This window comes from Cinclus cinclus, chromosome 6 (assembly GCF_963662255.1).
Source record: "Cinclus cinclus chromosome 6, bCinCin1.1, whole genome shotgun sequence".
NCBI classification, from domain to species: Eukaryota; Metazoa; Chordata; class Aves; order Passeriformes; family Cinclidae; genus Cinclus; species Cinclus cinclus.
Window position 1 is genome coordinate 41,631,162 of NC_085051.1, and position 23,510 is coordinate 41,654,671.

The 23,510-nt window shown below is 40.1% G+C and overlaps 1 protein-coding gene across 6 annotated transcripts in view; it reads left to right on the forward strand.

Moving 5' to 3' along the window:
* NRXN3 (neurexin 3) overlaps nucleotides 1-23,510 on the forward strand; it is a 900,390-nt gene that overhangs the window by 245,981 nt on the left and 630,899 nt on the right. The gene's annotated exons all lie outside the window — the stretch shown is intronic.

Below are 23,510 nucleotides of genomic sequence, written 5' to 3' on the forward strand. Positions count from 1 at the left end.
GTATGGTTTGTCTCCTGAGGTGGAAAATGCAGCTGCATGTGAGAAGTCTCCAACAAATTACTGGAAACTGTACCAAGTGTGAGCTTTAGTTAGGGAGATTTTTCTTGCATGGGAGGCACAATGAACCCTAGTTCTGTCTAGGCTTCCTTTTTTTTTTTTTTTTTTTTTTCTTTTTTTTGTGTAGCAGAATTTCCTTAATGGCTGTTTATCAGTAAAGCCAGCTAATGCGGTAGTGTTAAAAGCAGCATCTTTTATCATCTCTGATAAGGTAAATCTGTAGGAGATTCATGGGAGAGTCTCTGAATCTTATTTGTGCTCACACAGAACTGTGATTTAAAGACTTATAATTTGGATACGAGGCCCAAGTGATGCTCTTGTTGGCAGGCAAATTTTTTATGTGTTATAGATCACATGGAAAGGATTTAATAATGGAAGATATGGAAAGGATTTACTAATGGAACATATTTGGACTATATATTTCTCAAGTACATAGATGGTTCCATTAATTGTTGTTATCTTTATTATGCTACTGCCACCATTAGAACAAGGTAGGTGAGTGGTTTTACAGAAAAATATGGGGCTAAGATCAGTTACAAAAACCCTCCACTTCCCTGGAGGGTGTTCTCTTATATTGAAACCAGTCTTTCTGTTAATATTTGGCCATTAGCACTGCATTTGGGCAAAATTGCATTCACAGTATACCCAAGAATTAACTGTAAACCATTAGCAGAGTCTTAGGGCTTTCAGTCCCTTCTTTATATCACCTCACTTGGCACCATGGTGGTAGCACGTGTCTTAGAACTGGAAATTCAGATATTTTTGAACTTCTGCTATAAATATTTGAGTAACACCTTTCCCACTTAGTGCGTTTTGTAATATTGATCATTGTAGTATGCCACTTATGAGGAAGAACATGAAATTTAGTTAAAATGCATAAAATATTAGACATAATTGAGATTTGTAATTCATTCACTCTACAGAGAATTTCCTTCTTTGCAGAAATTCTTCTTATATGGATGGGATTTTTAGGTTTTACGATACAAGATCTGTGATTGTTCATAAAACTGCTCACAGCCAGTAATTCACTGCATGCTGCCCTAAGCAGCAATAGTAGATAATTGCCAGTGGGCCTTAAAACAGCTGAAGCATCAACACTACCATCCATGCTGGAGGAACATGGGTGAAAATGTAAGATTCATGGGCATGTCAGCTCAGCAATTCTCTCTTTTGACTACATGGGATTTGAAAATTCTGGAAAACATCAGATAGAAGTCTTCTCAGCCATAGCCTTGGGAGCTGTTTTGTCCAATTGTTGTGTGATTAGGTTTTATACAAACATGATAAAAGGAAGCACTAATATAAATGCATCGTTCCCCCATAAAACTGCATGTATGTTTACCCTTGGTCTCTGTTTAGTATTAGGAGTGACCAGCTCTGTGATTCAGGACTTTGTTAGCTATGGCTTCTCTTCTGAGAGCCAGGTCTAGGAGATGGACATGAAACAGACTCCACAGTGACATAAAGAACAGAGTTCATATTGTGTACCTTTATATATTGATGGTGTTACCTTTTACTATTTTTATTGTCAGTGAAAATAAAACAGTAGGTTAAAGGCATATAAGCATTTTAATTTGGGAGAAATTAATATCAAGTCAGGCCTGAGATCTGTAACTTGGCTGTGCTTTGATGTCCATCAGTTTGAATTAGGGAGATACATTTATGAATTAATGTCTAGCATGGGAACTTTGAGGTCATAATAAATATCCTTTAGAATCAGAGTGTATTTAAGGTTAACAAAATTGTGATGAAACAGTTCAGGACAGTATAAAAGATGTATGCAAAGGTTCTAGTCCTGAGAAACCCCTTTTCTCTGTAACTAGAAACCACAGACCCACTGCTAGTTTAGTGCCAATGTCAGGTAAAATGTGGCTATGATGCCTGGCCTTCCTTGGCATTGTGAGAAGCAGCTCACAGGGAATAAATATTTGAGGCTGGACATGTGAGAAAAGTTGTACAAATTGTAGTACATTTGAGTCCATAATATTTATGTGGTGTTACGTAGGAGCCTCATACTGCTCTGATATAAATGCTTTGTCAGACCACTGCATTCGTGCCCACTGATTTTGCCTCCAAGAATATAAAGCATAGCAGGCTACCAATGATAGTTTTCGTTCTCCTGGTTGGACACCCAAGGATTATTGCAAGCCCTGATTCCATCTGGTCTTGTGATCCAAATGCTGTTGGAAGGTTCAGATGGAGACTGGGAAGGGAATCAAAGTGAGAGACTCTGCCATGCCACAGTGGCACTGCTGCGTAGTGACTGATGAGCTGCCACAGACTGGGGAGAAGCCAGGCTGGTGCATAAGGGTAGGAATGAAGAAGGAGCAGGCTAGATCTTCTCATATGGGACAGCTACTGGCTCACTTTTCCAGTTTGCCATCTTTCACTTTATTCTTTCCTTACATTTCTGTCCTGCTAAAAGAGGAGTGTAACTCCTGCAGCCCAAGATGTATGATAAAGGGTAATCATGTATATCTAGGCAGGGCAGCCTAGAATAAAGAATCTCCTGTGCTGGCGACTATCAGGAAAATCACTCTTTATCACAAAGGAAAGCACATACTTAACATTAGTTAAAGTACTAAAAACAGAAAGGACAGAGAAGCAGATGAATAATTTGTTGTTGATGATAAAGTCTACCTTCTACCTTCCAGATATAGAATTTCTACATTTATAATGCTGTATTTCCCATTAATTTTATACTTTGTCCTATGAAGGATATTATACATTTAAAAGTGACTGAAAAGGACATTGTGTCAAAGTCTGGGTTCCTTTTATTCATGGTGAAGCAATACAGATACATGGTATTCTGTATGCCACTTCTATCTAGAGCCTGTGGGAGTTTGTCTTATCAGTGAAATAATGCAACATAGACTTTGGTTACACTGGTCTGCTCAGGCAGTACTTCTGTGCAGACAGAGAAACTTTGCTGTAGCTGGAGTTTGACAGGGCACAGAACAGAGAACTAATGCCAAGGCCTCAAATTCATTCTTAAAATTCTAGTGTTTAATAATTATTTTGGTATTGGCAGTGATGTAAGCAGATTTAAGCAGACAAAGGTGCTAGCAGTCTGAAAGTGTCGTAGTTTCTAGTAGTAATGTCGTTTCTCCTTGGGTAATTGAAATTTCACGGAAGAGATGGGGCACGGCATGGAAGAGAGCAGATTGTGCTTTAATGGGCCATAAGGGCTCAGTGCCAGGCTGTGAGGCTGAGCAAAGGCAGCAGCAAATGCTTACAGATAGCTTGATATGGTCCCCATTTCACACCTTCCACCAGAGACTGTGATGACCAGGTAACACACTGTTATTTTCTTAAATATTTGCTTCTCATCCTCTGCCACTTTTCCAGAATGGTTCTCTACTAAGCAGTCTAACTCAGTGTGACTGTGTTGCAAAAAAAGAAAGGAAAGAAGCAGAGAAGCAGCTAAATAGACAGGACACAATTCCTCCCACAAGTGATGCTCTGACTGCTTTGCAATGTGGTAATGATCTCACCTCCCCCTGCTCCCTGAGCTCGCTTGCACTGCTGTTAAATTAAGAAAAAGATTGAATCATGTCAGAGAAATTCCTAAACTGAATTTAGCTTTGGATAGCTCTTTAACGAATCACAGGCACAGTGAAGTGGATTTATGACGGAAGTTATAATTGCAAGTGCATACTGAGAATTTGTACTGAGTTTTCTAGTTTTGGGTTGTGGTGTGCTGGGCATTAGGGGAAAAAAAAATCCCAAACCTCGGTGCCTTTACTGTTGGTAGTATTGAATCATTCTTGCATCCTAGTTTTAGGAAGAGTAGAGTAGCAGAGAACAGTGTCTGCAGTGCAGCCTCTCTCTTCTGAAGTATCTTGTTTCAACAGGTCCACTCTTCTGCTGGTTAGTTTTAAAGAAAGGACCTAAAATACCTTAAATTCGGTGGGAATGCTTCCCAAATGCTTTCTGATCATCAGATGCAGGGCAAGCTTTGAGGTAATTGACAAAAAGATTCCTCCAATGTGATGGGTGCCATTCTTCCTCCTGTTGCATGTGAGATGTCTGTCCAAACTGAACATAAGAGATATTCAGGTGAGTTGCAGGTTTTGTTAGCAAGGGTTGGATGGCTCTTGCAGACTTGCAGGAGGGTGGGAAATGTGGGTTAGTGCAACAGTTGTGAAGGATCTTTGGTGGGGCTTTTCAAGTACTTAATGTCTTCTTTACCCTTTGCCTTGTAATTGTCTAACGTCAATGTTTGACATCAGTTGTATCAGGTCATTGCAGCTTCCTGTTAATTGCACTGAAGATGTTAGAGGTAGGAGCTGGTATCTGGCTCATGGAGGATGGTGTACTACTTAGCTGTGATTACAAAGTACCTCCTCACAACCCTGGACTGTTCTGAAAAGGACCTCAAAGCCCTGGCATTAACTAAGTGGGAGGAGAGAATGTGTGTTGCATTCAAATTAGCTGTTTTCTGTAGCTACAGTGAAAATGCTTTGGGCTCAAAAAGATGCATGTGGATCTTGAAAACTCTCTGCACCCTTTTGTTCTACTGAAGCAGTGTAGAGCCACTGCAGAGAACAAGAGCCCAGGAAGGACACAAAGCAAAAGACAACTGAAAATCAGATAATCTTAGGCCAGTGAGAATCAAATGTTGTTGATCACTCACTTTGTAACATTTTCTCCTAGTTAAGAGATTTGTCTGCAGTTTGCTTGGATCTATTTTTCTTTTTTTTTTTTTTTTTTTTTTTTTTGGAAAAGGCAGGCTGGTATGAGACTTCTGATAATTTAAGACTGAAATAAAATATGTTGAGGTTTAGATTTTAAACCTCAAAAGTTATTTTCTCAGAACTGGACACAGTTCAAGTCCTTTCCAGGTAAAGGGGGGAAAAAAACGGGCTTGTTCCAGCAACCTCCTTTGCTGAGCTGCATCCAGTGTTTATTGCAGAAAGACAGAAGTATCCCATTCTGGTTCTTCTCCCAAGGGCTGGAACCACTGCTCGTTTCTGTTTGGGTTGGCTCACAGATGGACAGCTAACATCCTGAGCAAACCAGCTTTCCTCTGAATTTTATGGTAAACTCTCTGTGAGTAGCAACACATGTGCTGTTAACAATGGTGATGTTGAACACAGGGCTGCACATTTTATTATCTGCCAAGTACCTTTGCAGCAGTGTTTACTAAGAAGGTTTAATGACAATACACCTCTTCCCATTATGTATGCAATGAAGGCAGATGTTGTAAAATTACTAGTAATAAGAAGTGCTGCGGAACCATTTACTGCACAGGATAAGTGCTGCACACTTTGCTGTCTCAAGCATGGGTAGCAGCTTAGATTTCTTTTTAGTTTTAGTGAAGATGTTTTATGATAATCATATCTTTGAAGGTTTGTTTAAAGCAACTCAAAAGTGTTGATGCTTTTTGGACTGTCCAGACCTTCTGAGTATGCAGTGAAATTCTGGATAACTGCTGAGAATAGCTTTTCCTATGGGACTGATGGTTCCAAGGAGAGATGGACACATTAGGAGAAAAGTCTTTGCTGCAATGTTTTTAGTTCTTGCTAGATCTTGAACAGTCAAAGACTTAAGAAAATCAAAACATCAGAATAATTCTTATGATTTCATAACATAAAGTAAGATGTTAGAAAATAGGTCTGTTCTAGACCTCATCTATTCGCTGACTTACTGGTACCAGATAGGTCCCTATTGTACAGTTTCCCAAATTGTCTCCAAACTGCAGAAATAAAATGCCATCTGAGTTTAGAAAAATATTTCATACAATCCCTTCACACTCATTTCAATTTGTTTCTCACTAATTTTATGGTAAAATCTCTATTAAATGTGATCTGAATAATATTAACTTCGCTAAGAGCATTTTATGTGCGAAGTTAATTTTCTCACTTGCTGTCAATCCATTTGTAACACTTGTTGCTGATCCTTTTATGGCTGGCCCAGGCAGCTACTACTGTTCAGAGTCCTGCTCAAGAAACACAGGCCTAGCTTTATGTATCCTTGTATCTCTCCTTAAAGACTGACTGTCAGACCAGAAGGCTACTGTTTGTTGCGTAAGTGCTGGATTATTCTACTTACTAGGTTTTTATATATCCTCCATCTTGTAATTCTTTACTTATCTTCAATGGGATAACTTCTGTGCTAACATTCAAACAATTCCCAGGATGGTCATTAGATGTTGTGCTAGCTTCAGTAGGGACAGTGCAGCCAAGATGGGCTTGTAAGGGAAAAGAAACAATATTAAGGAACAATTTAAATGTTTCTCACTTTTGTGGATTTATATGTGACCTTACCATTCATTATAACTTTTTTGTCCATATATACACATTCAGTCAAAACCCACTCTGAATATATGTGCTTTCCAGACCAAGTAACTGCATTTGTTGAAGTCTAATGCCTGTGATATCTACAGTACAGAAGAGTGTGCAGTTAATTCTGCAGTCAGGGTGATTACCTCTGCTTGGGAAAAGACCATTTCATGGGTTTTATGCTCTCAAACTTTAACTTGGAAGAGTTTCATTGATGTGACAATCTCCAACAGCATCTGCTGAGCAGCTGGGAAATCTGAGACCGTATAAAAAACAACTGATTGTCTCTCCTGTATTGTATAATGTTATGGGTATGATTTTTTGTTTTTTAAATCCATGTGTTCCTCCTGTTTCTTCACCCTGATTCCATCATCATACCCTTTTGATATTTAAGGCCACTCTTGACTTCCGTGCTGCATGTGAATTTGTTATGCTCCAGGTGCTCTTATCTCATCTGAATATATTAGTTTTGGCACAGAAGAAGACAATAATTTTTCCTGTTTTTCTCTAAACTTCTGTACTTCTGGCTGTTTATTGCTGAGTGTAGCTTTCAAAAGGTCCTCTCAGTTAAAGAAATATGATTACGCGAAACTGGATGATTTTGTGTACTATCAACTCCTGCAAAGAACACTAGAGCAACAAAAAAGATGTTGATGGGTAGGTAAGACCATTGGATGAATGCTTATAGAATATGATACTTTTACTAGTATAGGCCTCTTCCACAGGACCAATATTGTAGTGATGCTTTTATTTATTTCCTGATTTATAAATGACAGTTCAGAACAATGGTTTCTCCTTAATGTAAGCCACAAAAAAGTCTAGGCACAAAACAACTCTCAGCTTGAAGGACAGCTTGTCATAGCAGATCAGTTTTGCCAGAATATCACATTGTCATGGTTTAACCTCAGCCAGCAACCAAGCCCTAAGCAGCCACTCACTCACTCCACTATGAGCAGGATCAGGGAGAGAATCAGAAGGCTAAAAGTGAGATAAGTCGTGGCTCGAAAGACAGTTTAATAGGAAAAGCAAAAGTCACACGTGCAAGCAAAGCAAAAGAAGAAATAAATTCACCACTTCCCATGGCAGGCAGGTGCTCAGCCATCACCAGGAGAGCAGGGCCCCATCACATGTAACAGTGACTTGGGAACATAAGCACCATCACTCCAAATTTCTTCCCCCTTTCCCCAACACTTTCTATATTGAGCACGATGTCACATGGTCTGGAATATCCCTTTGGTCAGCTGGGGCCTCCTGTCCTGGCTGTGTCTCCTCCCAACCTCTTGTGCATACTTAGCCCCCTCTTTGGTGTGGCAGTACAGACAGCAAAAAAGGTCTTGGCTCTGTGTAAGCCCTGCCCAGCAATAACAAGAGCACGTGGCAAACACTTTTCAGCACAATTCTAAAGCATAGTCCCACACTACTCTAAAATTAACTCTACCCCAGCAAAAACCAACACACAGAGGGAGGCAGAATTTTGTAAAACTTGCATTATTTGAAGTGGTAATGTTTCATGAAGGAAGGAAATACATTTTCACCTTTTTATGATATCTTTCCCAGGTTACTCCCTGCAAGAGACATGATAGTGTGTTATGACTCTTCCCCCACAAAGACAAGAATAACGCAGGTTCTTGTTAATAGATCCTTTTGGGTGGATTATAGTGAAAGGATACTGAATGGTCAGTGCTTGAAATATAAATACATATATAGGGTTTATTTTAGAACTGTTTAGTTGCAATGGAAAGCAGGTATGTAGCAGTTTTGATTATCTATAGTAGTATAACAGCATGAAAATATTACTTAAGAAAATGCATAGGGAAAAGAAAGCAAGAGAAAGATAGGATAAGAGTAAAAGGATACATTATCACCATCTGTAGATTCTGTTTTTTGAACTGATGGTCTTGATCCATCTTGATCTGTCATGGGGATGAAGAAGAAGCCAGCAAAGCACGAAGTCCAGTGGGTTAAAATGCGCTCTGGCTTTGTGGGAATACTCAGGTACCTCCTGGGAGAGGAGAATTCAGTCCTCTGGTGGAAGGCCACAGAAATGAGTCTGGGGTGCTTTGAGGGTCTTGGATGGTTTATGACCCCTTCTTAGCTGCCTCTGACATCAATAGGCCTAAGTGTGAATGTGACCCTCCCCTGGAGGAGTGAGCTGTGATGTGTGAGGGAGGGCAATTTGGCATGATAAAACACAACATCCTGTCTGCACAAGGCTGCCTCTGATCAGCCTCAAAGCTTGGTTTGCAGCCTGCAGAAAGTGAGAGTTCACCCCCTCTGTCTTATGCAGACTAGTCATTACACACCCAAAAGCTGCCCTCCTTCCCCCAGGGGTGCAAACCTTGGTGCCTCCCCAAATGGGCAAATGTTTCCAGTCAGTAATCATTAGTAGTGGAGTCTCACAGCGTGTCACATGGATGATCCAGAATGAGCTTACTATGAATATGCACCCTATCTGTTGTGATTTGTCAGGTGTCCAGAGACAAACTGATGACACTAAGTTCAAGAATTGCTTCAGACTACCTCTGTCTTTGAGTCTCTTATAGCTTGGTGGCTGATCTCAGTCCCTGTGGCTTCATACCCCACTTCCTTTCCATACCTTTCAATCAGACCAGTTTGTATTTTTGCTGAGACTGTCAATTGTCCTTACAACTAAAGGGAATGTCTTGATGGAAGAAGCCAGGATGAAGTAGATTCATTTGTCATGAAAAATTATTTCCAATATTTAAAATTGCTATATAAACCTTGGAGATGTTATCTGTGAAATTAGCTTTCTCTATCTCCCTGCTTTGCCCAGTCAAAGCCATCATGCTGAAAGGCAAGCACTGGCACAGTGCATTTTCTGTCTCATTTCTTTTTCACTATTCATCTCAGGGGGAGAGGAAAAACTTGGCATTCATGATGCTCCCTTAATTGACTCTTTCTGCATGTGGAGATAGGCAGTCGTCCCTTGGACACTTTGATTGATTGGATGAGGCTATTATGTGATATGGAAAAGATATGCAGGACCACAGCCATCACAAGCATGGAAAGATCTTATCTGGTGGTGTATATTGGCTCCCCCCAATCTGCTTGGTTGTTTCTCTTGTCTCAGACATTGTCTCCAATGCAGTTATCTCACATTGCAGCCCACAGGGTGGTCCTGGTGAATCCACTGCCACTAGGTACCAGACTCCAAGGCATGACACTCCCAAGGGAAACCCTTCTCACTCTCACTGCTAAGGCATCTGAGAATGTGTAAAGGAAAGATAATATTCATCATTTTAATTTTATTTCTTACTAGCATCCTCTTTTTATTTTTCCCCCTGGGTAATCAAGAACAAGAGGTTAAAATTGGGAGATAAGGTGCAGAAGAGGGAAACTGTGTCCTGATGAATCAAATATTAATATGAGTTTCAAAGTGACTTCCTGCTTTGTGATGATTATAGGTAGTGAGTTGGTGAATAGATAAAACATAAAACTTAGGAGATATCCATTACATTAAGGCAAAAGTTCTCCCACTGAAGGGACACAGCAGCAAGGAGGATGTACAAGAAAAGCAGCTTCATAACAAGTGCTGTTGATCTCATGATGCTTCAATTTTTTGTGTCCTACAGCTGTTGACTTCTGAAATTCTGCCTGTTAGGGCAGGATTGTCTTGTGGTCAGCCTGGACCCTTGGGTTACCTACCACACTAATCTTGTGTTCTTGTGATCAACAGCATTTTTCCATTTCTGAACAAAGAGGAATTGTAATTCTTGCTGTGATACCGCTAAAGGGAGTGAAAGACAGGGAAGGTTGAAGGAGATTACTGTTGGAAGTTGTATCAAAGCACCAGAGTTTAGGATTCAAACAGAGTCATGTGGAATTAGTCAAGTCTGACTGCTCCAATACCCACAGGCCCTATTTCAAAAGGCTGAAAAAGGAAAAAATATGGTATTTTATACAGTGATTTTTTTTTATCCACTACCTTTCATTAAATCAGTATAATGGAAAATAACAATTCAGCCCTCAGTTGAAAAGCGTGTTAGATTGACAGCTCTGGGAGCCCTAGGCTTGTACTTAGAATGATAAGTATATAGAGTAGCTCTCCTTTATATACCTTAGTCATGTCTTGGAGAAGTATTTGCATTAGAGGTTAGAAAATAGGTCAGACTTTCTGACTTGCCTGGTCTTTGGTAGAGCTACAAAGTAGAATGGTGAAATGAGGAACTCTTCTTCTATAGCTCTGATTTCCTTTCCTTTGTATGTGAAACTGCTGAAGACAGAGAGCCATGACGCAGCTTAGTGCACCCAGCCCAGGGAGCAGAGTAAGGTTTGAACTAAGCAGAACAAAATGGAATTTGTGCTGCATGTATCATCTGCCATGTGAGGACAAGATCTCCCCCTGAACAAGTGACTGGAAAAAAGCATGTGCTTGCTTGTTTTTAATAATTCCATCTTTTCATCATGTTAAACACGGGATTGGTCATCTGAGGGTATGAATAAAGTAAAGCACAGGTAATAGTTGGCAGCTCTCTTTTCTCCAGTCCCAGTCTGATGCTGGAAGCACCACTGTGCTGTGAAGAAGCTCCTTTAGCCACCTTGGTGAAGGAGGTGGAGATGGGCCAGAATTCAGCAGGGTGGTAATTAACTCCTGTTCCAGTCTGTTGCCCTCCCTTTTACTGGGGTGACATCATGGTTCTGGATCTTGTTCAAATTCTTGTATGCCATTCCCCTAAGCCTGTCAGATTCCTTCTGCCACCTTCCAGTTTGATCAAATTTCACATTCCTTTCTGGTGTGAAAGAACTAAGAATGTCCTGAAAGATTTCCTGGGATGTGGGAAAAGGGGACAAGGAAAGGAAATGAATAGAGTTTTGTTAAAGAAAAGCTCATTGTTCAGTTTCTTTTTTTTTTTTCTTTTTTTTTTTTTTTTTTTGGTGGGGGAGTGTATAATTTTATAGCCTGCAAGCTTTTTGGGTAAAGTAATTATGGATAACAAAAAGGATTAAAGTAAAGAGAAGCAGAAATTATTTATCATGACATTTTAAAATGCCTTAGTGTTTTCACTTTGTCTTTAAATTTTTGTATTTAAGTCAAAGGCACTTGGGCTGCTTTAAAAAAATAATCAGAACATAAAGGGAGACTTCAAATAGCCATGTCGAAGAGTAATGAATCCAGCAGACAGAAAGACTTGTGTCCAAATAAAAAAGGCAGAAAAATGTAGGCTGGAATTGGTATTGACTGTGTGATGTGCACAGTGCTAATGGACCTGCAGAAGAAACAGGAACATTGCAGCCATAAAGTGAAAACCTGGTCCACTGTGAATACAGATGAGACTGGGAAAAACAGTGCTTTTCTGGGGCTGCTTTTGCACACATGGCCTCTTGAGCTCACCTGCTTATAAAGTCAGAGTGACAGGATGTAGATTAGCAATCAGCATCCTCATTTAGCCATTTCTCCCTGACTGATTTACACTGCTGTGATTTCTTTTTTCTTTAGTCTTTTCCTTTTGGCTGGTGATGATTTGCTGAGCCCATCTATTCTTTTTTACACTGTTGTTTCTTCTAGAAGCTGTAAAAATCAAAATGCAGGTCATTACCTTTCTTTGTGTATCTGTGTGTGTGTTGCCTACAGTTCCTACCCTGGTCTGTGCCACCAGCCAAGGCTCAGTCAGTAAATCTTGCAGGATAAGCAGCTTTGAAACAGCTGCTATGTCCCTTTTGCTGTGAGTTGGTTTTCCTAGACACCTTTCATTCAGATTATGGGGAGATGCTTGATCTATGTGCTCTATCAAAGTGTTGGTCAATTGAATCCTATTTAACTGGGTGGGACCCATAACTTTCTTTACCCATGTCGATCCCTTGAAAGGCAGTATCCTGTTAGGCACTGAAGAGATTGTGCATGTCAAGAACTGTGGTTCAGCATCTGTTTGGGTGCCTGCAGGTAACTGTTTTTTCCTGCTTCAGCATTGCTTCTGGATTACAGACTTGAGCAGTTTCCTGGTACTACCGAGGGGAGCTTCAGGGCGGGAAGGAAGAACACTCAGATACAACCAGGAGTGAGAGGGCTCCTGGCATTAGGCTTGTTTGTGTTTGGAAATGAGATGTTTTCTATTCTGGCAGTGAACTCTAAAGCATTTGGAACGTGGCTTAGTAATGGACTTTAGGCTGTTTTCTGCCATAGTGTTGTGGAGTCTGCCAAATCTCACAGTATTACCTCTCTCTCTGTAGAAACCAGAGACAGAGGCTTGGGTGAATTTTTGTACCTTTGCATTCAGATAACTCATGGGGGACCATTCAAACTTAAAATGAGCAGGCAAGGTCATAGCTGGGAGAAAGCCAGGAAGTTGTTGACATCTCTACCTGTCTTTGGGCTATCAGAATATGCTAAATAAATCCACATTAAACTATTTATAAGGATGCAGATTGATAATCTTATACAAACAAGTGCCTTTTATTTCCCATATACAGAGCATTTGAGATTGGTATCATCCTAATTTTATATTTTGTGAGACTGTGATATAGAACTTTTAAGACACCCACAGTAAGATTCAAGATTACAAAAGTAATTAGCCACAGACCCTGATTCTGAGAGGGTTTTATTTACTGGGATTTAAGTGTCTGAAACTAAGATATTGCCTAATTTAGTCATTAGACCCTTAGGGAACTAAGCTACTCTTTCTACCTTGAAAAGGCTATCTGATATCTCTAAAATAATACTTGCAGATCTCTGCAGACATAGTGATATAGTCCTGGGATACTTGGTTAGCAGTTTCTAGAGATAAATACTTATATATTGTGATAGGATAGAGATAATTCATATCAGAACCAGAGCTCCTTCATCTTTTCCTCTCCTGTTTTTCCCACTCAGAAGAGCACTATGAATCACTTTGGCCTTTCAGCATGAAGCAATGAAAAGCTGATTTCCATATGGCAATACCCCAGGGGTCAGCCTCTCTCTTACCCAGCATTGCTCACTCAACTATCACTCCCTGTATGTCTGATCAGAATTCAGGGGTCTCCCAACTGACTGAAAACATGGAAGAAGTTAGTAGATGTGCTGATAAGGAAAATTGAAGTTGTATAAGCCTTAACTTAAGGAACAAGTAAAGATTAAGAAAATGCTATCTGACAGTGTGAGCTAAAAACCAGTGGTTTCCTGTGGACCAGGGTAAAAGCACAACAAATGCTGTTACTCAGAAATCTTTGCAAAGCTGCCCTGTAGATGCTGTTCAGAAGCTGTGTTGCAGTGTATTGGGCACAGCATCCTGTGCTACACTGTGTGTAGTCCTGCTTGCTTTGCAAGACCATCTGGTGACTGCTACAGTGGCAGTACCTGCAGATGAGCAGTGAGTTGTGTCACATCAGTTCAGTATCTCTGCCAGGCTAGAAAGTAAGTTTGATCAGAGCTTCTCACAAAACAAGCCTTGATATATATGGGACTTCACTAATTTGGTGCTTCACAAAAGTACACAATGCCTTATGTTTCCAGCCTCAAAAAACTCCCCCAAAAGCCAGATACATAGGACTTTCCAAAATCATAAAAGGCTTGCAGTGTGGAAGAAATCATGAATCACTAAGAGCTTCAGATTCTAGGATGAGAAAAGCTGAAGACCAGCAAAATGTTTATTTTTTGCTCATATTTGACCTTCTATTTTATAGTTTTTCTTAAGCTTAATGGACATCTTGCCATGAGAATGAGTGGAAACCTAACCCAATTAATGATACTTATTTTTGTGTTATCTAACTAACTTTCTTGTTACTGCTACTTGACACGGAGTATTTTATTCTTCATCAGTACAGAAATGGGGGCCACTCTTGGTGTTATGTGTTAATAATTTCAGTTCATATCCCCAAAAGAACAACATTGCCTAGACCAGCAATGTGTATCAAAATCTGTAAAGATCAGAGATTTTCTTTTAAAATAGCAGTAACTTTCTCTCTTCTCTACTTTTCTACACCTGCAGTGCTAGTGCAATCCTTGTGTGGTTGTTGAGACTCAATGCTGTATTTTTTTGAGATACACAAGCAACCTTTTGTAGATAAAATGTTGTAGTTCTTCAGCCACTCAAGGGGAAAAAACTTCTTGTTTCTTTGGCATTGAAAAGGTAAAATTATTCATTGCCCTTTATAAGGCACTAAACAAATGATGAAATTTTGTATGGTGTGTCAGCGATTGGCTGGATGTATTTAACTCAATAGTGATATGAGATTTACAGAGCACACAAGAAAGGAGCCTTAAATAGTTTTACCCATTGACCTTTGCCAAGATAATAAAGCCTGAATATCAATTCCTCACCACTTAAATTGTGTACTAATGAAGTACAATTGTGTACTCAGCTACACCTGTGCTAGTTAGAAAGTATTCCTAGTCACACAAGTAGAAAAGTATATTCAAGAAATGCAAATATAAAAGGTGTAAAGAAAGCACTGTTGTGCAGCTTAGAGTAAAATCCAACAATATGAAGGAAATTGGCAAAATAAGTTGAAATATAATCAGGAGGCTGAAGGGAAAAATTATGCAGAAAAAAGAGTTCAATACATATTGATTGGTAAATGATAACCTGAGGAAAGGATGATGAATCAGCTCTGGTGGAAGAACTGCTTTCCCAAGGAAGGGGAATTGTTTAAGGAAGTTCACAGGACACTTATTATGGAATATTGGCTTAAATTAAGAAAGGAAAATGATGAATATCATACCATCACAACAATGGGCTTGGGTTTGGGGTTTTTTTGTTGTGTTTTGGTTGTTTTGTTGTTGTTGTTGTTGGGTTGGTTTTTTTGGTTTTTTTTTTTTTGTTTTGTTTTGGTTTTTTTTTTTGTTTTTTTGTTGTTGGTTGGTTGGTTTTTTGCTTTATTTTGCTTCAGCAGGATTCATAGCAAAGGATGGAAATCCCATCTGTTAGACATTGGAAACTAGGGTGGCTAAAGCAGCAGAGCCAGGCCAGGTTGCTCTATACTTCAATGAAATATGCTTTGTTAGAGGACAGGAAGGGAAGAGAGCTCCATGATTTAGCCAGCTCTTCTGCTTCTGGCTTGAATTGACCCATGCGATGTGTGCCTCAGAATCAAAACCTGGAAATGTCTTCCAACTTCAAAAGACCTATTTTTCTTTCCAAATCCTGTTAATGACTGGATGTTTTCCTAATTAGAAAACACATGAATAAATTTATACAGCATACAAGATAGTTACTACCAAACTAAGTTTTGTTTGATTAATTACTTGTAATTTCTTGTTATAATAGCTCGTACTGAATTAGGAAGAGCAGAATAGTTAATGGTGTAAATAGCAACATTTTGATACTTCAGCTTCTTTGCTAGATCTCAAAGAGTTGTGGAACAAACTCAATTTTAGGCAAACTAGAAACAATATTCTGCGGTGTTTATTACAGTATCAGATGAGAAAAGACCGTTGCTACAGAAGGTTTTGTCAGCTGCACTGTAGGGAAAAGCTGTTGCCAAAACCTTCAAGTCCCAAGCTCAAGTCTCAGTTAGAAAAGGTAATCAGAGACTCATGTGAGAAGGAGAAGCATGGGGTGTTTACAGTTTGTTGGTAAAGAGAGCCTAGAGTAACATTCATTCTTTCCAGCCACTGCATAAGCAGAAGCAGCAAGTATGCTGCTAGCTATTCATCTTGGTGGCAGATGGAAGACAGGAACTTTTCTGACTGACAAGCTGTCATCCAAAATATTGTTCATCTTCATAAACCCCCAAAACACCAACAAAAAAAGCCCCATAGTACACTATTTAATTCACTTCCATTTAGTCCTGCTATTTGTTTGTTTTGTTTGGCAAATCAATTAGGTTTTGATGAATAAAAGCAGTAAACCCTGACAAACCCCAGTGTTGTCCCCTATAGTTCTTAGGAGCCCATCAGCTCTTGGAGTAAAATCCAAATATGTAAGTAAGGTGCTCAGGGTGTGAGGCAGCCACTCAATAAGGATGGTGTTCAGGACTGCCAGGGGGTGGGGGAAGCAGGGACAGGCTTCAGGCAGCCAGGGGTGCATGCCAGGAGGAGGATGTGCCTGTCCCCTCTCCTGGGTGCAAGCTTGATCTTGCTGCATCCTTGAGCTTGATGCCGAAAGAAATACGAAATTTGGATTCTAAAAGCTCACTTCAAGATTGAGATGCCACATAGCTGTGCGTGGTCATACAGCCTGCAGTGTGAGGCATTGGGTGCTCTGCTTAGCTGCATTGCTTTCACTTCCCCCTCTTCCCACTAAACAGAGGCTTCTTTGTTGCCATTCTATGCCTTGATCTCTGTACATGTCAAATTCGTCACAGGATGTCCTCTGCTCTGTCTGAAAGGTTTGCAGGCAACTGTTCACTTAGATTCCTATATTCTTTGTGTTGACAACCTTTTATATTGTGCAGGAAGTTTTAGTGCATGTTTAAAAGCTGTGGAAGCTTGGGAGCTTCTCACACTGGCAATATATCACTGAGGGGTTTTTTTAATTACATTAGTGGTGTTCTGTTGAGCTGTGTCAGGAATGGGTGAGAAAAGCACTGTGATTTGCTCTTCCAGATGCAGATGAAATTAGAGAAGTATGACAGTCCCACAGCAATCCTGCTGGTTTTGGTGCCTTTGTTGGAGCACAGCTGTGCCCTGCAGCTGGTCTGGAATCAGAGAACCAGGAAATTTGCACAGTTAGCAGATATAAATAGAGAATCTGTCACTATGAGAGATGCTTAACTCTGCAGTAAATAAATCCTAGTCCAAAAAAAAGGCTAATTGAAATCTTAAAAAACTGTCTTGTGCCTCAGTTCTTCCCTTTTGAGTCTCTCTCTCTCTGCAGAATTTGAAAGAAAAACAGGTGTTGTATCTATGGAGTCTTACCATCTCTCTTTCAAGTGGATCAGTCGCCTTTCTTTTACAGATTTAGATTATTTTTAGACTTGTGGATTATTTTCCAGTTTCCAAAGGAATTATTGACCTCTTCATTATTTTGACTTATTTGATATTCTAAGAATTTTTCAGGGTTTGCCTGATGAAAAGTACAGCAAGGCAGCAGGTAGCTTTTGGATCATCTAGAAAATGGGGCGGGGGGGCAGCAGTGCAGTTGTGGTGGACAATGTGTAGTGTCACTGCACAATCCTGGCTTTGCAGTGTGACAGTGGATGAGCTGTCTTCTATTTCTGTCTCAGTTTCTGCTGTGAAGGTAGGCCAGTTCAAAAGACATTCCTGAATGCATCTTAATGCTTTGAAATCGTGTGGAGGACTTCAAATAACAGGAATTGAGAGCTGGAAAACCATCCTATTAGGAGAGCTGTTTTTTCCTCTTTGGTCAGAGTATGTCAGCTACTTATTTTAGAAAACAGTTCTTTATGGCTGTATTGTGGTACAGAGCTGTGCCTAATTCTTTCCAGGTAAAAATTAGGAAAAGCTTCTTTTGAAATAGCCCTCGCTGATCCAGAACTTGCATAGGTGTGAGTGAAAACCTGGGACCTTGTCCAGCAAGTGACAGTGTGAGCTGCTGGTATTGACACTGCACAGAGAACCGACTGGGATCTGCTCTGTGTCTCTGCTTTCTCTTCTACCCCAGGGAGGAGCCAACTGCTGTCCCATGAAAACAACACGTAACAAATACTTCTCAGCACTAGTGGCACAGGTGGGGAGACAATTACAGCCTCCTTTGCCATCTAATGACCTCAGGCAGCACTGCCATCTGCCCCACACTTGTGCTCCCCAAAGTGTCTAAGCAAGTGCATCAGTCCCTGGGACCCATAGCCTTTGCATCCCCATTGCCTGCTCTGCTCACCCAGCAACTGGTGGCTCGCTTGATTTGCTAAGTTCTTACTAGCAACCCTTTTGGGGAAAATCTTGACACTGGGTTTGTCTTCAAATAGACTTCAGATACATACTGAAGTGTATTAATTCCTTACTACACACAGCTTTTCCACCTTTGGGCTTCCCCCGTACCCTTGCAGCCCTCCAGGAACCCTGAGGAGAAAGCAGAGCATGATGTTCAGTACAGATGTTGTAGTGAACTTTCAGGATCATGATTAAGCTCCAGTGTAAGAGCCTGTGATTCACTTTATATTGAAAATAGAAATTACTCTCTTTCTGCAAAAGAGGCCACATGCCTACTTCGATGGGTGAAGAGCTTAACATCCCTTTTCTCCAGTGATTTGAGGAAAAGATGGCTCATGTATTAAGCTCTGAGATTCTAAACTCCTGAATGACTTGGAGAGAGTTTCATGAAGGAACCATTTTTTTCTATATGTATTCTAGGTATTTGCCTTTCATCACAAGTCTGACAGCTTTCACTGTCCCTCACTTGCACATTAAAAGGAGTAGTAAATCGAGCTGTCTTTGGTGATAGTATGGAATTAGATGTCAATAACCTGTCAGAAGTGGATTCCAAGTATGTCTGTGCCTGACACAGTGTACCTTCAAAAAAAGGGTTCATTAGGTTCTATTTTTCCATTAGCATCATCCTTTTAATAGATTTGGCTTACTTTGTAATGATTGCTTAAGTGAGAATCTAGAATGTGTTGTTGAAGAGAGGTAAATTACATTCTTTCCTACTTTCAGATCAAATAAAGAAAATCACAAAGTGACTTGCTGAATAGATCTCAAGAGTCCTGATTTGCATCCCTCTGCTTTAGATAATAGGCCAACATTATTAGGCCAGGTTGGATAAAGCTTTGAGCAACCTGGTTTAGTGAAAGATGTCCCTCCCTTTGGTAAGGGGCTGGAAAGGTGATCTTTAAGGTCCCTTCCAACCCAAACCATTCTATGATTCTACAGTTATTAGGGGATCAGTGGAAGCATAATAAAGAAGTACTAATAATTATAGTTTAAGCAAAGTGGAAAGGTAAATACTGGCTTGTCTGAACTAGCTTCCTTTGATTTAGGTGCATAGCAAGGCCACAAATTCTGCCCATGCTTGAGTTACCAGGAAAGTGATTTGGAACCTGTACCGCCAGATCATGAGCTAAATGATAGATGACTGACAGTGATTTGGTTCTGGAATAGCTGAAATGTCTAGTAAATCTATATGACTGGAGTAATTTAGATGGTTTAACTCAGCATTTCTTCATTTGTTCAATGTTGGTAGGTTTTTCATCAGAAATTAAGATGACATTATCAGTCCTCAAAAGATACAAGCCTGAACTTTGGCATTACTGTGTTCTTTGTTGTTCGGTCTCTTATCTGTGGCATAAAACTGGAAGTCAGATCTGGCAGTTGGAGTCAGTAATCACATCCCTGATGAAAATATGTTTTGTCACTTAAAACATACACTTTCGCTTCACCAGCAGCTAGTGCTGTAAGGAAGCAGCATATAATTAAATGTTGCTGAAAAAGGTGATTGTCAATCTGAATCCAAGAGCTGCAGGTCAAAGCAGCATTTGTTTCTTTGTGTGCTGTGTGCTCTGCCTGCATCAAAGTTACAGTTTCACCATTAGATGGCAGTTTTGACACCATAGATCACAGAATCAGAATATCCTGAGCTGTAACGGGCCCACAAGGATCATTAGGTCTAACTCCTAACCCTGCTAAGGATACCCCCAAAAATCATCCTATGTCTCTGAGAGTATTGTCCAAATATGCCTTGAACTCTGGTTGCTCAGTGCTTGACTTTGTTTGGAAGAGTGAGGGCTTTGCCTGTCTTCCTTTGGTTATGTATTTTTCTGCTGTATTGCTCCCTTTGTGGTATTCAGTCTGGCCAACACAGGAGGATGTTTATGCAGTAAAGAAGTGACACGTTGTGTAAGGCCAAGTGCTGTAGGTGCAGCTGTGTGTTTGCCAAAGGAAAGGGTGTGATGTGTCTCGATACAACCCTTGTTGCTTTGATGTTGTGCAGAATCTTGTTCTGACTTGATAAAATTGCTGTTAAGTATAAGTCAGCCCTTAACTGTCATTGAAGATTATGGCATTGTGTATTTGGAAGCACTGCACATATTCTGATTTGTTTTGTTCCAAAGCTGGATGGAAGTTGAAAGAAGGACAGGTTTGAAAAATAAAATTAAATTCTATTTCAGATTAAAGGAAGGACTTTTCTGATATGCTTTGTTTATTTCCTGGTGTAGGTAGATTACTGTTCTTTGTATTGGCATTTTGCTCACTAACAGCAGAAAGAAAAATATGAAAGATATGAAAAAAGGAAATACCATACTGTGATGCTATGAACAGTACAAGGAGAAAATATGACAGGTGAAGTACATACAGATAGTTGGGTTTGGAGGGTTTTTTTTTTTGTTTGTTTGTTTGTTTGTATTTTTTTTTTGCAATGTACTCAGTTTTAAAGTGAAGATGTCCCAATAGGCAGCTGTTACAGTCAGGCTTAAAAAGAGCCTGTTGTTCTGAAATAATTTTTGTCTAAATAATTTGTGAAATTGTACAGGATCCTTTAGAATGCAGAATCTCCAGACTATGAGTTCTTCTGTTTCCTTATACTGGCTTTAATTCAACTTTACAACCCTTGTGGGAAGGCTTCTGGCTGGTGTCCCAAATATTTTTCAAACTGTAGGCCACTTGGGACACCAAGGCTAGGTACCAGTTTCACAGGAGGTTCCACTATCATGCTTCAGCCACAGGAAACAGCTCTTGGCTTCCCCACTCTGCACTTGTGGAACTTGGAGTGCTTGTTACCTCCTGAGCTGCATTGTGTGGCTCCTTTAAATGTGGGCAGATGTGAGTGGGACATCCATGTGGCTGGTCCTAACTGCTCCTGCTTGCCTGGCTGGCAGCCAGACTCTTCTCCCTGCAGCTGAAAGCTGCGTTTGCAGAGTTGCAGCCAGGATTTCTCAACCCATTCCAGAAACAGTAGGGGTGCAGATTGCAGAGCCCAAGAGCCCAGGAGAAGGCGTCAGCAACAAGAAGTGGAAAAACTGAAAGAATGCCTTCAGAAGAAGCCACTTTTTTTTTCTTCTTTCTCCCAAGTGTTAATTAGTAATTAGGCTTTTACCTTTATAAAGAATTACCAATTGGGAGAGTGGGAAATGTCAGACTCTCTCCCCTACCACTTTTTGTCCTTGTATAATGAGGGAAGAGAAAATTTTCATCTTTGAAGTAAACACAATTTGCTGGTGTAGCCCATTCTGGTCAGGCTTTCTCAGAGCCTGGAAAACCTCATGATGGATTTGCCACAGCCTTTATACAAAGTTAATCTGATAGCCACGCTCCCATCTGCTTTTACCATGCTCTGTTAAATTGTGTTGGGCTCTGTTCTAATAATCTCACTTCCTCTGATACACTCTAGAGATTTGGCCAAATAATGCATGTGAAAACATTTTCCAGTCCTCCATATATCTGAACTGGCCATCCCCCAAATTTACCTTGGCTTCCATCTTTGTTCTGATTAATTTCCTTCCTTTTGTTACCAAGGTAACTCTTACTAGGTACCTATTTCATATTCATTCATATCAACAAGAGCTAATTGCTGTAAAAGTATTGTGCATCTAATATCCTTTATGGGTAATTTTCAGCAAATAGGTAGTGATTAACTGTCCTGACCTTACCTGTGATCCCACTTATCTAAATGGGATGGGCTTTGCAATTTAGTCTCCTAGTTCCATCTCTTCTGCACTTAGGGGCCAGGGAGACGTTTTAGGTGAAAGCAAACTGTTTTTTCCACTGTACAGAGTGTTAAGACTGTGGCTGTTGATGTTTTTATCAAACACCTACGTTTTTATTAGGATTCAGAATCCATTCCTAGAGATTGCACTTTGTCTGACACCCAGATTAGCAAATATGTCACATTTGTGATGGGTAGCTTTATTCCTTTGTCTCCAACTTCTTCAGAGCACAGGCAGCCCTGCAGGTCATTCTAAACAGGGATTTTTTGGATATAGAAAACCTGGTCTTAGTTTGAGGTTACAAAATTCCAATTTTTCTCTGTTTAGGGAATTTCTGTACTCTGGTGTTTGGGAATAAATGGCTGATGTTTGAGTTTATTACCCCACCCTTGTGGCAGATATCAACTGTACCATCCTTAATGCTTTTCTGAACACTACAAGGAGTAACATGGATGTGGGTGGGGGACTAATTATTCCTTGCTATTGCTCTTTGAATATTTCAGGTTCTCAGTCTCATAAAGATATTGTTCAAAAACCTAAAGAGCCTGAAAAGACCACGGTGAAGTGAAGCTTTTTATTACCTGCCTACTGATGGCAGAGTTTCTTCCCAGGAAGCTCATTCTGCATGTGTGCTGCCCAGCACTGAGTGAAGGTGTATGGAACAGTCAAGAGTTGTGGTCACTGATAAGCAGACATTGAATTTTACATTTGAGACAGTTTACAGATCTGAGGAGACCCTCTTCCCTAATAGGCTGTGTTTAATCTGCTGCTAGCAATCCAGAGAGTAAATGTCCCTCTGGACTGCCTTATAGTGGACAGAAGTGCTTTAGACAGGATAAATAGTCAGTTATTCACCATTAAAGCTCTCTTGGAGTTTCTCATTATGTCTAGTATAAAGAGAACAACACATTTCTGTGTTCTGTAAGAATGTGGGTACATTCATTCTTACATCTTATCTGTAAGTGGATGCTGATGTCTTGATATGGGGTGACAATGTTGCAGCTTTCCAATTTCAGTTAGGAGCAGGAAAGATCCAAATATTTAAGTAAAAGTCATAGCCACCATAGAAGGTGATCTGAAAATCCACTGTACACAGATTACATTTTCAGTCTAAGATACCTGGTGATTTCAAGATTTGATCATTCTTGTTTTGAATAGGAATAGTCTCAGGCCTCAGCAGCTCAGTAAGTCCACGATAGAAGGAGCTGAAGAAAATCCAGTTTTGCTTGACTGTGACATCAGGCTGGTGCTCTTGGAGTATGACACTCTTCACTGGATTCTGACTGCTGCCCTGAATTTCAAGGACAATAAAATGGGCTGCATAATGGTGAATGTGAAAGATTTAGGGTCACAGCTGCTGTCATAATAATCTTATAAGTTGCCAATGCTGACTAAGTCTTCACAGCTTCAACAAGAAGTAGGATTTACTATCATTTGCAATTATCATCTAGATCACTGGAGGCTCTTGGAGCTCAGATAAGAAGAAAAAGGTTAATGGAACTCTTCCATGTACCCAAATCTTTGAGTTTTGAACTGAGGGTTTGTACTGGCTACCGCTATTATGAAACACATTCATTTAATGCCAGTTTGGGCAGTTGGACCAGTACACAGTGCTGCACTGTAGATCCTGAGTTACAGCCTTTGGCATTTGAGATAGGCTTGTAAGAATTTAATAACTGTGAGACAATT